This window comes from Plectrocnemia conspersa, unplaced genomic scaffold (assembly GCF_051122295.1).
Source record: "Plectrocnemia conspersa isolate PC_06_02 unplaced genomic scaffold, ASM5112229v1 ptg000003l, whole genome shotgun sequence".
NCBI classification, from domain to species: Eukaryota; Metazoa; Arthropoda; class Insecta; order Trichoptera; family Polycentropodidae; genus Plectrocnemia; species Plectrocnemia conspersa.
Genome location: NW_028277167.1, coordinates 21,563,960 through 21,576,145, shown reverse-complemented (window position 1 = coordinate 21,576,145; position 12,186 = coordinate 21,563,960). Strand labels below are relative to the sequence as shown.

Here is a 12,186-nt window from a genome sequence, read left to right as displayed (position 1 = left end):
AGATAATTACAATAGTTACTCGGAGACTCCAAATTATAAACCCCCATTTTAGAAATTTGCAAGCAAAAGTGATATCGAGGAAACGAATAACTGTTGAATCGTTAAAATAAAACGCGTTTTTTATAACAAAACCGAGCATCTTTAAAGATTATCCGCAGAAGTCATTTACGTGTAGAGAGAATCTCTACATACTTTCAACAGTGATTCAGAGATCTATATTATTATACTACAATACAATTTTACAGATAATATACATATTATTTTAAAGCTCTTGATTTGATTTTAAAATATCATTATTATTTCCAACGACTTAAAATAAATACAATACTTTTGAACCGCAAGTTAATCTTTTAATTCTTACTGCCCACCGCTTTTGAAATACAAAAAGATTATACGACAGTTGAAATATAAAAACAGTCAAAGGGGGTTAACTCTTTGATACCGTCAAATATAAACGATTTATCTGAACCATGTTCCAATATAACACATAATTTATAATGAGAATACTCAATTTTAACAATTTTGCGAGTATATCGAAATAACGAGCGCCATTATTTTAAAACGGCACATCTAGGCCGATTTGCCTTTTTTACGTCTTCCGCGATTCGAATAATGTTCTGTCACTGTTCTTTTATGTTTCCTGTTTTCAAAAATGTTATAGTCGTAAAGCGAACGCATTTATATGTTCCTTGATTCGCATATAAATCACAAATAATCACCACGCCTAATTCGTATCCGTTGAAAACTCCCCAAATAAGTTTTTGAGTACATTAAGAAGCATTCGAATGCATGATCAACATTTTTAGTACTTGAAGGAAGAATTAATATATAATAACAGTAAGAAACGTTTTATTTAATACTCATAGGCAAATCTTTGCTAACGATTTAAAGAGTATAACAACAGAAGCCAACAAATAAAAAATAACACTTTGTAATTGCCGCAATTCTAGAAATTACTTATGTTTCCGAAGCAATATTGTGCAGCTGTGGATTTTCTCAATGGCTGGTATTGAATTTAAAATTTATTTTAGAACAATGCATATAATGTTTAATTTTAAATCTGTCTCAAGTAGATTAATATGATAATATTTTTTTAGCTTTTATATTTCAATTATTTCTGCTGCCGAATACTACGGAGTTGTAATTTTCGGTAGCAGGAAAAATGAATATGAAACTTTGTACTGCTTTAAAGCTTAATTATTTTTTAAATGAAAATAAGCCACTATATTATAATAGCTGACAAACAAAACTTTAAAAACACTGTAATTGCATAAATCAAAAAAAAATACTCATATTTAATAGCTTGTATTGAATTTATAATATTTGTAGATTAATGTTTAATTTTAAGTCTGTCTAGAATAATTTATTTTGCTATTATTATTTTCATTTTTTGTGCTGCCGAAGACTGTGGATTTGTAGTCTTTAGTAGCAGTAAAAAATAAAATGCTACTATGTAATTATTTAAGACTTGAAACATTTATTAATAGAAAATAATTTATTAATGTATTATTTTTTGAGCTTTATTATTTTAAATATTTCTTCTGCCGATAACTACGGATTTGTAGTCTTCAGAAAAAGGAATGAATAAAACTGCTAATTAAAAGCTTGAAACATTTAATGCTTTATTATATTTAAAATAAAAATAAATAAATAATAGCCGATAAATAAAATTACATGGAACACGTGTTGTAATTGCCGAAATTTCAGAAATAACTCATATTTCTAAGTAAATATTGTGCAGCTGTGGATTTTTTGAATGGCTAATATTGAATTTTTATTTTCTATAAGATCAATGCAAATTTTATTTTTTATGAGCAAATGAGCTTTTTATTTTAATTATTTGTTTGTGAAAAAGAATAAATAAAATAAATATTCGTACTGATTAAAAGCTTGAAGCTTATTTTTAAAATGTAATTGCAGAAATTCCAAAAAATATTCATGCTTTCGAAGTAATGTTGTGCCGCTGTGGACTAAAATTAATATAAATAGTCTTTATAATTTTTATTCGTTTTTTTTTTATAAAGTAATTTTATGCGTGTATAAGCTTGTGTTTTATGATTTTTCATAAATTTACGAATATATTAGAATATTTCATCATTTATGTATTCAGATAATTGAAAATAATGAAAATTTGGGAACTTTGCTCCTGAGCCGGAATTTTAAAACTATTCTACGGTATACTTCTAATTTTGACACGGACAATTAAAACTAATTAATCATTGTAAATATTAAAACTTATATAGACTAGTATTAAATTATTAATACGCATTATTTATTAGGTAAAAATATAATTTTTACAATTTTATAATTTTTAAGAGATATTTAATTAACGTACAATGACACTGTAAAAAATCATTTACGTTGCTATAACAATTTCTTGTGTTTATTAAACATTTTTGAAATTATGTATGCACATATATAATATATATTCATATGTTTTTGCTTATAATTATATATATTTAAAAAAAATATTTTTACTCGAACTGTATCGCGTCATTGTTAAAAAAATAATTACATGTTTCTATATGAAGTTATGTATTAATTCGTAACATAGCATTGGATTCGATCGAGTATTTAGAGATATAGTTATTTGATTTCCATTTCCGTTAAAAAGGTATTGCAACATAAATTAAACAATAGAAATTTTTCTAACCTTCGGCGGTAGCAGTCGTCAGCGTTCGGGCGTCAGGCCCGGTGCGTCGAATCTCAGAAGTTGAGTCATGGCCGAGGTTAAGAGTTGGACCCTGGGGTGCCTTTGGTCGACTTTTCCGGAGTGCTTGTTCCGGAGGGTTGTTGCAAGCTTCGCGGCTCGGCACCAACTGCCCGGTACTGCTTGCTGCTGCTTCTTCTTCAACCAGTGGGCGGGCTCTTGCTCGAGGGCGGTTCAAACGAAAATCGCTCTTATTGTTAAACGTCTCAGATTTCGATTTGGCGAAAATTTGAGGTGCTAATCTTCTTGCTCAATTAGACGAGATGCCCTTGGCGACGATAGGCGGATGGACCCCCGCCCAAAGGGGTGGTGGAAGGCATTTACGCTCCGTAAGGCGATAGTACTATTCTATTCTACAACTTTTATTTATTGTATATCTACGTATGTATTTTTACGTCGTATTCAGTTCAGAGCGAGATGTAAAGAGCCACCTGTTTGATTGTGTGTATTGTGTGATAGTGTGTTGCTTCAAGGATATGTATGGTTTCGTTTTGATTGTAACGTTAGCTATCAAACCCGACAAAGTCAATTGCTCGTCACTAAGTAATTTATATGTATCGTATCCGTAGAAAATTAAATAAAAGTAGTATAAATTATCACATTTAGAAAATGAAATATATTAATAATATTCAACTATATTAAAAATATACATAAAATAGTTATAAGCTGCTCAAAAATATTATTTCATTCTTTAAAGTAGTCACCATCAGATATAATTCACTTATGCCAGCGTTTCTTTCAATCAGGGATCTCGAGGATATTGCTTTTTTTCTGTTTTATTATACTCCTTATATGTAAGAATAAGAAAACTCGCAGTTAATATGGCATTATAATGGTGTAATTTTTGACCAAAAATTCACAATTGTGCATTATTGTGGTGCAATACTTCTTTGGATTGCTTCAAGCAGGCGACATAAAACTGCAAGGTAAGAATTCTTATCGATCCAACAACCTGGCGGTGAACATTCGATCGAACTTGGCGTGCTTTTTTTGGATTTCATGGTACTTTCATCGAGACGATTGGACCTTTATTTCGATGACAGAATGATTAGTGAATCAGCGATTACTATGCACCGTGTCTATATTTAATTTCACATTTTCATCGGTGATTGTTGTGCTAGGCTACCTCTATTTTATTCTTCAATGTCGACATGGTTCTCTCAGAAATTTTTATGTTGTCGAAAAATTGTAAAAACCCTGTAATTATATCTTTAAAATTTTATTTAAATTATTTGTTCCCTCATTTAATATTTGCATTACTTAACTGCAATTTATTTATTTTCAGTCAATTATTTGTTCCGTCATCTTCAAAATAAAGAAATTGCCGCGCGTGACATCAATACTTGGCGGTCAGAAACAAACTACGCGTACAATAAGTCTGAGAGCACCAAAGATAGTGATACCAACAGTAAGTACATATTTTTTGATCCAAATTCATATGTTCAAAACGAGCTAAATCGATTATAGGAATATAGAGAAAATTTATTCTGATTTAAAGTTTAACGTATGTAGTATGTAATACAAAATATATTTAATAGTTACTAGTTCTGTTAATAGCAAATACTATTGTATTTTGAACATTAATGCAATTACATTTATAGATTAAAAAATTACTAAAAATAATTATTTTCAGCTAATTGGCTGTCAAGATTTAGGTTGCTCAAACTATTTGTTCCAAGTTATAGTTACACTACATCTGATCATGATAATTTCTAAATTTTTATTTAATAATATATAAAAAAAGCGTAACACTGTACTGATTTTTAGGAAGCTTGCGTATATATGATTAAATATTAAACTCAATTGCATTGAAAAATAAATTTGTAAAACGATTAGATATAAACAAATCAAAATTTATTAAGAAAAAAATCAATTATATAAATATTAATTTAATAATCAAATAATACAAAATTATATAGCTTAACCACTTCATGCCTGAAATATTTTTAAAAATGGTTCAAAAAACCAATTTAATTTTCTCTTTCTTTTAAGTTAATAATAAATATTATATGTAACTACTACTACATATTCAACCCACTCGGCCGAGTATTCACTCAGTACTCACTCGGCCGAGTAATTTGAAAAATTTATTTGCCCTTGACCGGGTAGAAAATCTAGTCGCTTGACCTATTAAAATATGTCAATCTACTTTTTTATGCTACCGACATGCAAACTGTATATTTGAAAATAAATTCAGGGTCATAATATTTCGAAGTAAACTATTTTATTTAATAACTCATTATTTTTACATATAAATATATTAATGCTTTTTAATTACACGCACTTAAATTATTAAATTATTTTTTGAGAATATCGAGATATTTAACGTTAAATAGCATGAAATATTATCAGTATCAGAGGATGATCAATACTTGAAAGACATGGGTTCGAATCACATAGTAACTCTAGTGTTTTTAAATTACATTTTTATATAATTATAATTGTTATCGATTATTACAGATTAAGTTTTCATAGCTTTTCCTATTTTTACATTAATTTAATTCAGCTACTTTTTAAAAAATATCTAAATGAAATTCATGAAGAATATCATTTTGCACTTACAAAAAAATATCTCGACTTGTTTAATTATGAGTACTTTTTATTATTACTCTATACTTTAAGTACTAATTTTATGTACTTTTTCATTGTTCTCTAGTGCTTAAATCAAATAATAAAAAGCTGAGAAAGAAAAGAAGAGACGACTAAAACAGACTAAACATAAGGATCTATTTGCTTTATTGAGCTAAGCTAATTATAAGTATTTTTAATTTAATTTAATAACTAATAAATATTGATTTATCTGAACAGTTTTATAACAATATTTTAAAACCTATTAATCTGATCGAAATGACGACACTTTAATCGAATCAGATGTATTACATAAAAAATATTTTCTTAAATGTATATGTAATATATAATATGAGAACTCTTATTTTTTTAATATTTCTAAGAGCAGGATCTATAACGAGCTTTTCCAAATGTCTAACGACGTATATATTTCTTTGTATATACAGAATAAACCTAGCCCTTTATATATATATTGTATATTTTAAATGATAAAAAATCCGGATATATAGAACAAATTTAAAGAGAAAATATTCATGAAACGCAATTGTCATCTTCGAAAAGAGATGTATAGAAACCATAGTAATAAATCAAACAATGTTTAGTTTAATAAACTTTTTGGATGTTTATTTGCGATTTTTAAAATAGATTTGATAAAATTATTACAATATATTTTTAATCGATTTTGACAAAATAATAGCATTTAGATATATGTATTTATTTTTATGTATTCTACAATTATGTACTTTAATATGTCAACTGTTAATGAATATAAATCGAAATTCTCCTTTTTTTATTTACGTAATTTTACATTCTGGAGTTACAATTTGCTATATTAAAATTATAAATTAAATATGTGTACATTTAGAAAAATATAATAAGTACACATAAAATATTTATTATTAAATTTTAAAAGAAATTTTAAATAAGCTTATGGTATATCATATTTATTTGTCATTAGCTTTTTATAAATATATTACTTGGTAATGAGCAATATAATAAATAATATATTTTTTATAAAATTTCATGATAACGTTCGTTGCCTAGTGCTCGATCCATGTACCATTAATATCTTTGTAGGGAAGTTTGTTCAAGCGACAATGGGATTTCAGCACCAAAGGGCACGTTTTTGTACGTAATTTTCTTTGAGAGATTTTATCACTGAGAGACAGTTTTCTAACCAAAAGGTGAAATCCCACCTTTTATTTAATATCGCACAGAACAATGTATCTGAATCGTAAGTTTGTGCGTATAAAATATTTCGAAAAGTTATCGTAATACTTTTTAAATAGTGTAAGTTTATTAAAACTTTCACTGTGCCATTTTGTACTAATATTTTATTGTGTAAAGCAAAACTTAATAACAAATAGCTTATTTTATATTATATACAATGATAATTTTACTTAGAGAAATACAAACTTTTTTTTATTAGTAGTATTAGATGGTTTAATAATTACTTATATAAAAGAAAACAAAAAGTTAAGATAAATAATGTATGTTCTGAAGAGAGGTTAGTGTATTATGGAGTACCACAAGGGTCTAAATTGGGACCATTGTTGTTTGTTTTATATATGAATGATATAGTTAATAACGTAAGAAAATGTAAAGTTCATCTATTTGCGGATGACACATTGATCTATTGCATGGGTGATAACATTGAAGAAGTTGTGAGTAATTTGAATGATGAATTAGGTGTGTTAGAGATATGGTTAAAGAATAATGTGAGAATAAAACTAAATGTATGTTTATTAATTATAAAAATGTGTTAGATGATAGTACCAAAATAGTAATAAATAACTCTAATATAGAAATAGTGGATAATATAAAATATTTAGGAGTAATTGTTGATACAAAATTAAACTTTAAAGAACATTGTAATTACATATTAAAAAAAATTAGTAGAAAAATAGGTTTATTATCTAGATTAAGAAATATATTAAGTATAAATACAAAAAAATTAATTTACAATAGTATAATATTGCCCCATTTTAATTATTGTGCAACACTATTAAATATGTTGAATAAATTAGATAAACAAATGTTGCAAAAATTACAAAATAGGGCAATGAGAGTAATCTTAAATAAAAATAGATTAACTAATTGTAAAAGTATGATTGATAGATTAGAATGGTTGAATGTTCAAGAAATATTGAGTATGAATGTTTTAATATTTATATATAAGTTAGAAAATAATATGTTACCACACTATTTTAATAAGTATTTAATAAGAAATAAAGATGTACATAAATATAATACTAGAAATAGAGAAAATTTAAAGATAATTAAGTATAAGAAAACGAGTACGGCTAGGGGAATTATGTACGGAGGTTTTAATTTATATAATAGTCTTCCAAGAGAAATCCGAAACAGCAAAAATATAACGGGTTTTATAAATGGAATAAAAAAACACCTTCGTACATATAGAAATAAAGTATTATAATATTAAGTCTTTATTATTGTATATTTTTTCTTTCTGTTATGTATTTTTTATATATTTTATATATGTTTACTAAATTTGTTAGATGTAAAGATTAGCTATTAAGCTAAATAAATTAATAAAATAAATAATAATTATTAATGCTTTATTTATTACACATTTAAGTAATAAAGACAAGTATTGCAGTAAATCTATGATCGCGATCGATTTAAATATATACATGGCTTTAAAATTGCTCTAATCGCATTAAGTAGGCAATGATTTAGTGAATGAAAATAGATGAAACATTGAGGGGTAAGCTTCGATATAGATAAAAGACAGCAGCCCCTTGCCTATTTCCATATGAATTTTCTTACTATAAAATGGAAATCTTGTACACAAAATACGAGACCCACAAGTTTATATATCTGACAGTAATATTTATATTCTAGTTCAAATTTAATATTCCTAATTCCATTTTAATATTTTTTGCTAGTGTTTTGCAATAAACGTGAAATTTTATCTACATATATCACTTACCTATATCCTAGGTATAGCTATTCTATATAATACTCTAATTTGTCTCTCTCACTAAAAAATCACAAAAGAAACAACTATGATTTTTATAGAGCATTCTGCTATAATTTTTAAAGTCAATATTTTTTTAAGAATATTTTATATGGTGTTATTTAAATAAATATTACAATTAAAATAATAAATTGAATATATAATTTATATCCTACGCCAACAAATATTTGATTTGTGTACAAATAAGAATGTTAGTTGTATCACTATTATTTTATTTTATTTACAAAATGCTATAGCACAATCACTCTCACTCGCTCGCACCGACCGCGTACTATAGCACCGCTTTTCATGACTCGAGCTTAGATTCATTGTGCATTGGAGTGGCTTTGACTGATTCGCTATGTTTAAATAAAACAATATATTTATGTGTATTATTTTAGCCTAATTTCAATAATTTATTTAAAATCGACGAGGAAAAATAATTAAGTTAATTAATGAAAAAATCAATAAAATACATTACTGGATTCGATAAATAATGTTAGTTGCAGCACTATTATTTTATTTTATTTACAAAATAATACAAAAAATACACCGACTCACTTCGTGCTAAAGCACCATCACTCTCACTCGCTCGTGCCGATTCGCCGTGCGATAGAGTAAATTTAATTGATTCGCGGTGTTTTAACATTTCGAATGCTTTAATCAGAAATAAATATAAAATTGATTTCTAAAAATGCAAATAATACTGTATTACTATGTTTATTCAATCTGATGTTTTATTTTTATATATTTAAAATTATATTTTATAAAATATATTTTTTACATAAAGATATAAAAATGATCAGGGGATTTAAATCGATTTGCGAGTTTAAATGGTTAAATAAAGCAATATTTAAACCTACTTTCAATAATTTATTTAAGCAATGATAAAGTCGATATAATAAATAACTGGGGTCAAGAAATAATGTCAATTGCAACACTTTTATTTTATTTTATTTAGAAGATAATATAAACATAATACACCAACTCACCGTGTGCTAAAACACTATCACTTTCATTCGCTCGCACCAACTTCACGGGCGACCAAATTTCTCACGCCGATTTATTATACGCTAAATCCACTCCAGCAACAACAAAAAGAGCTCCAAATAAATTTAAATATCTCCATCTCTCCTTTTATTTGAATTTCGCAATACTTAACTAATTTGAGTGTGAGAACTGGGGAGAAGGGGGAGGGGGTGCAATTTATTTGGCTACCGTAAAACTACGCAGCTGTTTTTTTTTTTATTTGTTTAAATTTTCAATGATATTCTTATCACTTCTAATATAAAGAGATGGTTTAAAATTTTCTGTAAAAACAGATATTCAAATAAAGTTTATCGCCGTTAGACATTTTAGAAGACGCATTAATTAAATCCAGATCTTAGGATCATTGTAAAAATAATATGCACAATTTACATTAATACATGTATATTAAAATAGTAAAAACCGTTAAAAAATTAACAAAGCATACATAAAAGTATATGTTTTATGTTTAATATAAAACTGATTAAATATTGATCATTTTGATTAGATTTACGTGTATTAAAATATTGTGATATTTACATTGTAATAATTTTTTATATTAAAGAAACTTCAGATAAATCAATAAATCAAAACTAGAATACCAAAAAAAAATTTGATCTGATTTGATTTAGGCACGATAGTAGAGTAACATTCTTAAATCAAATAAAACGCGACGGGAGAAGGACTACCGGTCGGCGCTCGTTGATCGGCTCCGTTAATTATTTGTAACGTAACAAAAAACGTGGTTTATAGTATTGAAAGTGACCATATATTTGATAACAAAACTCAAAGATATACGTAAGTTATTGCTATATAGAATATTTTTAAAGCACAAATAAAAATTGGACTTGTCTTAATAATAAAATAAAGCTCAATTATAAAGATTTTATTAAAGATTATAATAAAATAACTTAAACAAGCAAGTGCCGCATGATTTAATGCTGATGACTAGCAAATGTAACGCTTCATTATGTTTATGGTTAATCAATATACTTACAATGCAGAACAGATCTTTTATGTATCACAATAGCCAGACGTTACATAGATAGTTTGATATTATATCAAAATTAAATGTTCATTAAATATTATTAAAATAAAAACAATTAAAACTCATTTAACACTATCACAATACGCCTTTGTAATAACCAAATCACAAAATAATTACACCCCATCATAATAATATAACAAATACGTATCGCGCTAATTACATTTTGCAACCCCCGGCGAATACAAATGTACTACAAAGTGGTCTTAATTGTCGCGAAATATTTTTATGCCGTTTTTAATTTGAGTCGTTAGCCACATTCCTGACAGTTTCTATCCAGTCATTAATTGCACTGGAAGGTATTGTTTTTTTGCTCGTATTCGTGTCAAGGGTAAAACTATAGTTAATTCAGTCGACGCCTCAACCCCTATTCGATTAGAATCATACCCAGCCAGTCGGTATTGTCTGGATAACGTCATAACCACAACACGATTAATACGGTCGCAACAACTTAATGAGGGTATACACGTATTGGGTGTGTATTATAATAGTGTATTGTGATATCATAACATCTATAGCTTTACATTTTTGTATTTTTTATTAATTAATGTATTTATCAATCAAAAATATTTATTTTTATAGACATGTGACAAGTAACACGATCAATTTAAAGACGACATAGATATAAAATGTGCTTCGGCCAAGATAAGATTTAGATTATGACCCCCAAAATCGGAAATCGAAACGTCGGCAAGAAAAATAAGAGAGAAAAGGCGCGATACGCAAGCCCCGTCATCTCCCAAAACTCGTACCGTGCTGAATACCATCAAAAACATAAGCAATGACATAACAATAACACGCTAATAATATTTTATTACATATATTTTTTTTATTTTTTTAGATCATATCTGACCGTAACCAGACAGGCGTAATCCCAAAGAGTTACAACGGGGTAAATCTGTACCAACTGGATAAGTCAATCAGACATCATGAATCAAAACAAGTAAGTATTAAACCACCAGGATAATATATAATAATAAAAATCAATAATTTTGGGTTGCGAATGAAAACTCATTTAACAAAAAGCTACATTATTATATGCATATATGTATATATAATAAGTAAAACACTTTATTTACGCGCGTAACGAGGCACGATATCTGGACCTCTCTCCGTGGATGCACCTCTCAAGGCTGCAGTCTTTGCATATGCAGGTGGACCGGACAAAGACAAATACTTGGTGGAATAGTCTACTGTTGTGTTGGTCTGCTAAGAGGTCTTCAATGGAGACAAATAACTCTGCGTTCGTGGTGCTTCTTCTGACTTAAAATTCACTGTACGTGGCGTGGTTCAAAGCCGTTGATATTCCTAACACATGATGGAAGGAAGAGTATCTAGAATCTAGAATCAAAAAAAGAAAGAATGAGGCACTGAAATTTCAAATCATCTTCATTGGAATTTGTTCTTATTTGGTTCTGTAAAATTATTTGGCAAAAACAGTTTAATTTCACAATTTTTTTCTAAGAATAGTTTTATTTATATTTTATCATACAACAAATATGTTGAGATTATTTAAGATGTTATTTAATTAATTGTATAAAAAGTAAATGGGAAACTCTCTAGTAAGCTTAGTAACATATTAATTTAATCTAGTAGACAGAAATGTAAAAATAAAAACTTGCAAACAATATTTTGGATAATAATACAAACGTACACATTTTTTGAATTTCCGCAATAAAATATATCCAAGGAAACCTATAAAAATTCACTTAATGAAAAAGGCAATATTTTAAGTCACCGTGTAAAAGCACATACTTTCCTACCCATTTCACACATTGGGCAATTTAACAAATTGTATGTAATAAATATTCTACAGCATAAGATTGGTGAATTAGACTATTAAAAACCAAAAACTAA

The 12,186-nt window shown here is 27.3% G+C and overlaps 1 protein-coding gene across 1 annotated transcript in view; it reads right to left on the bottom strand.

Annotated features, from left to right (window-relative positions):
* SerT (Serotonin transporter) overlaps positions 1 to 2,843 on the bottom strand; it is a 34,133-nt gene extending 31,290 nt beyond the window's left edge. The window contains exon 1 of the mRNA XM_088183232.1: positions 2,654 to 2,843. The gene's annotated coding sequence lies outside the window, so the exon portion shown is untranslated. The remainder of the gene's footprint in view (positions 1 to 2,653) is intronic.
* Between the last annotated feature and the right edge of the window lie 9,343 nt (positions 2,844 to 12,186).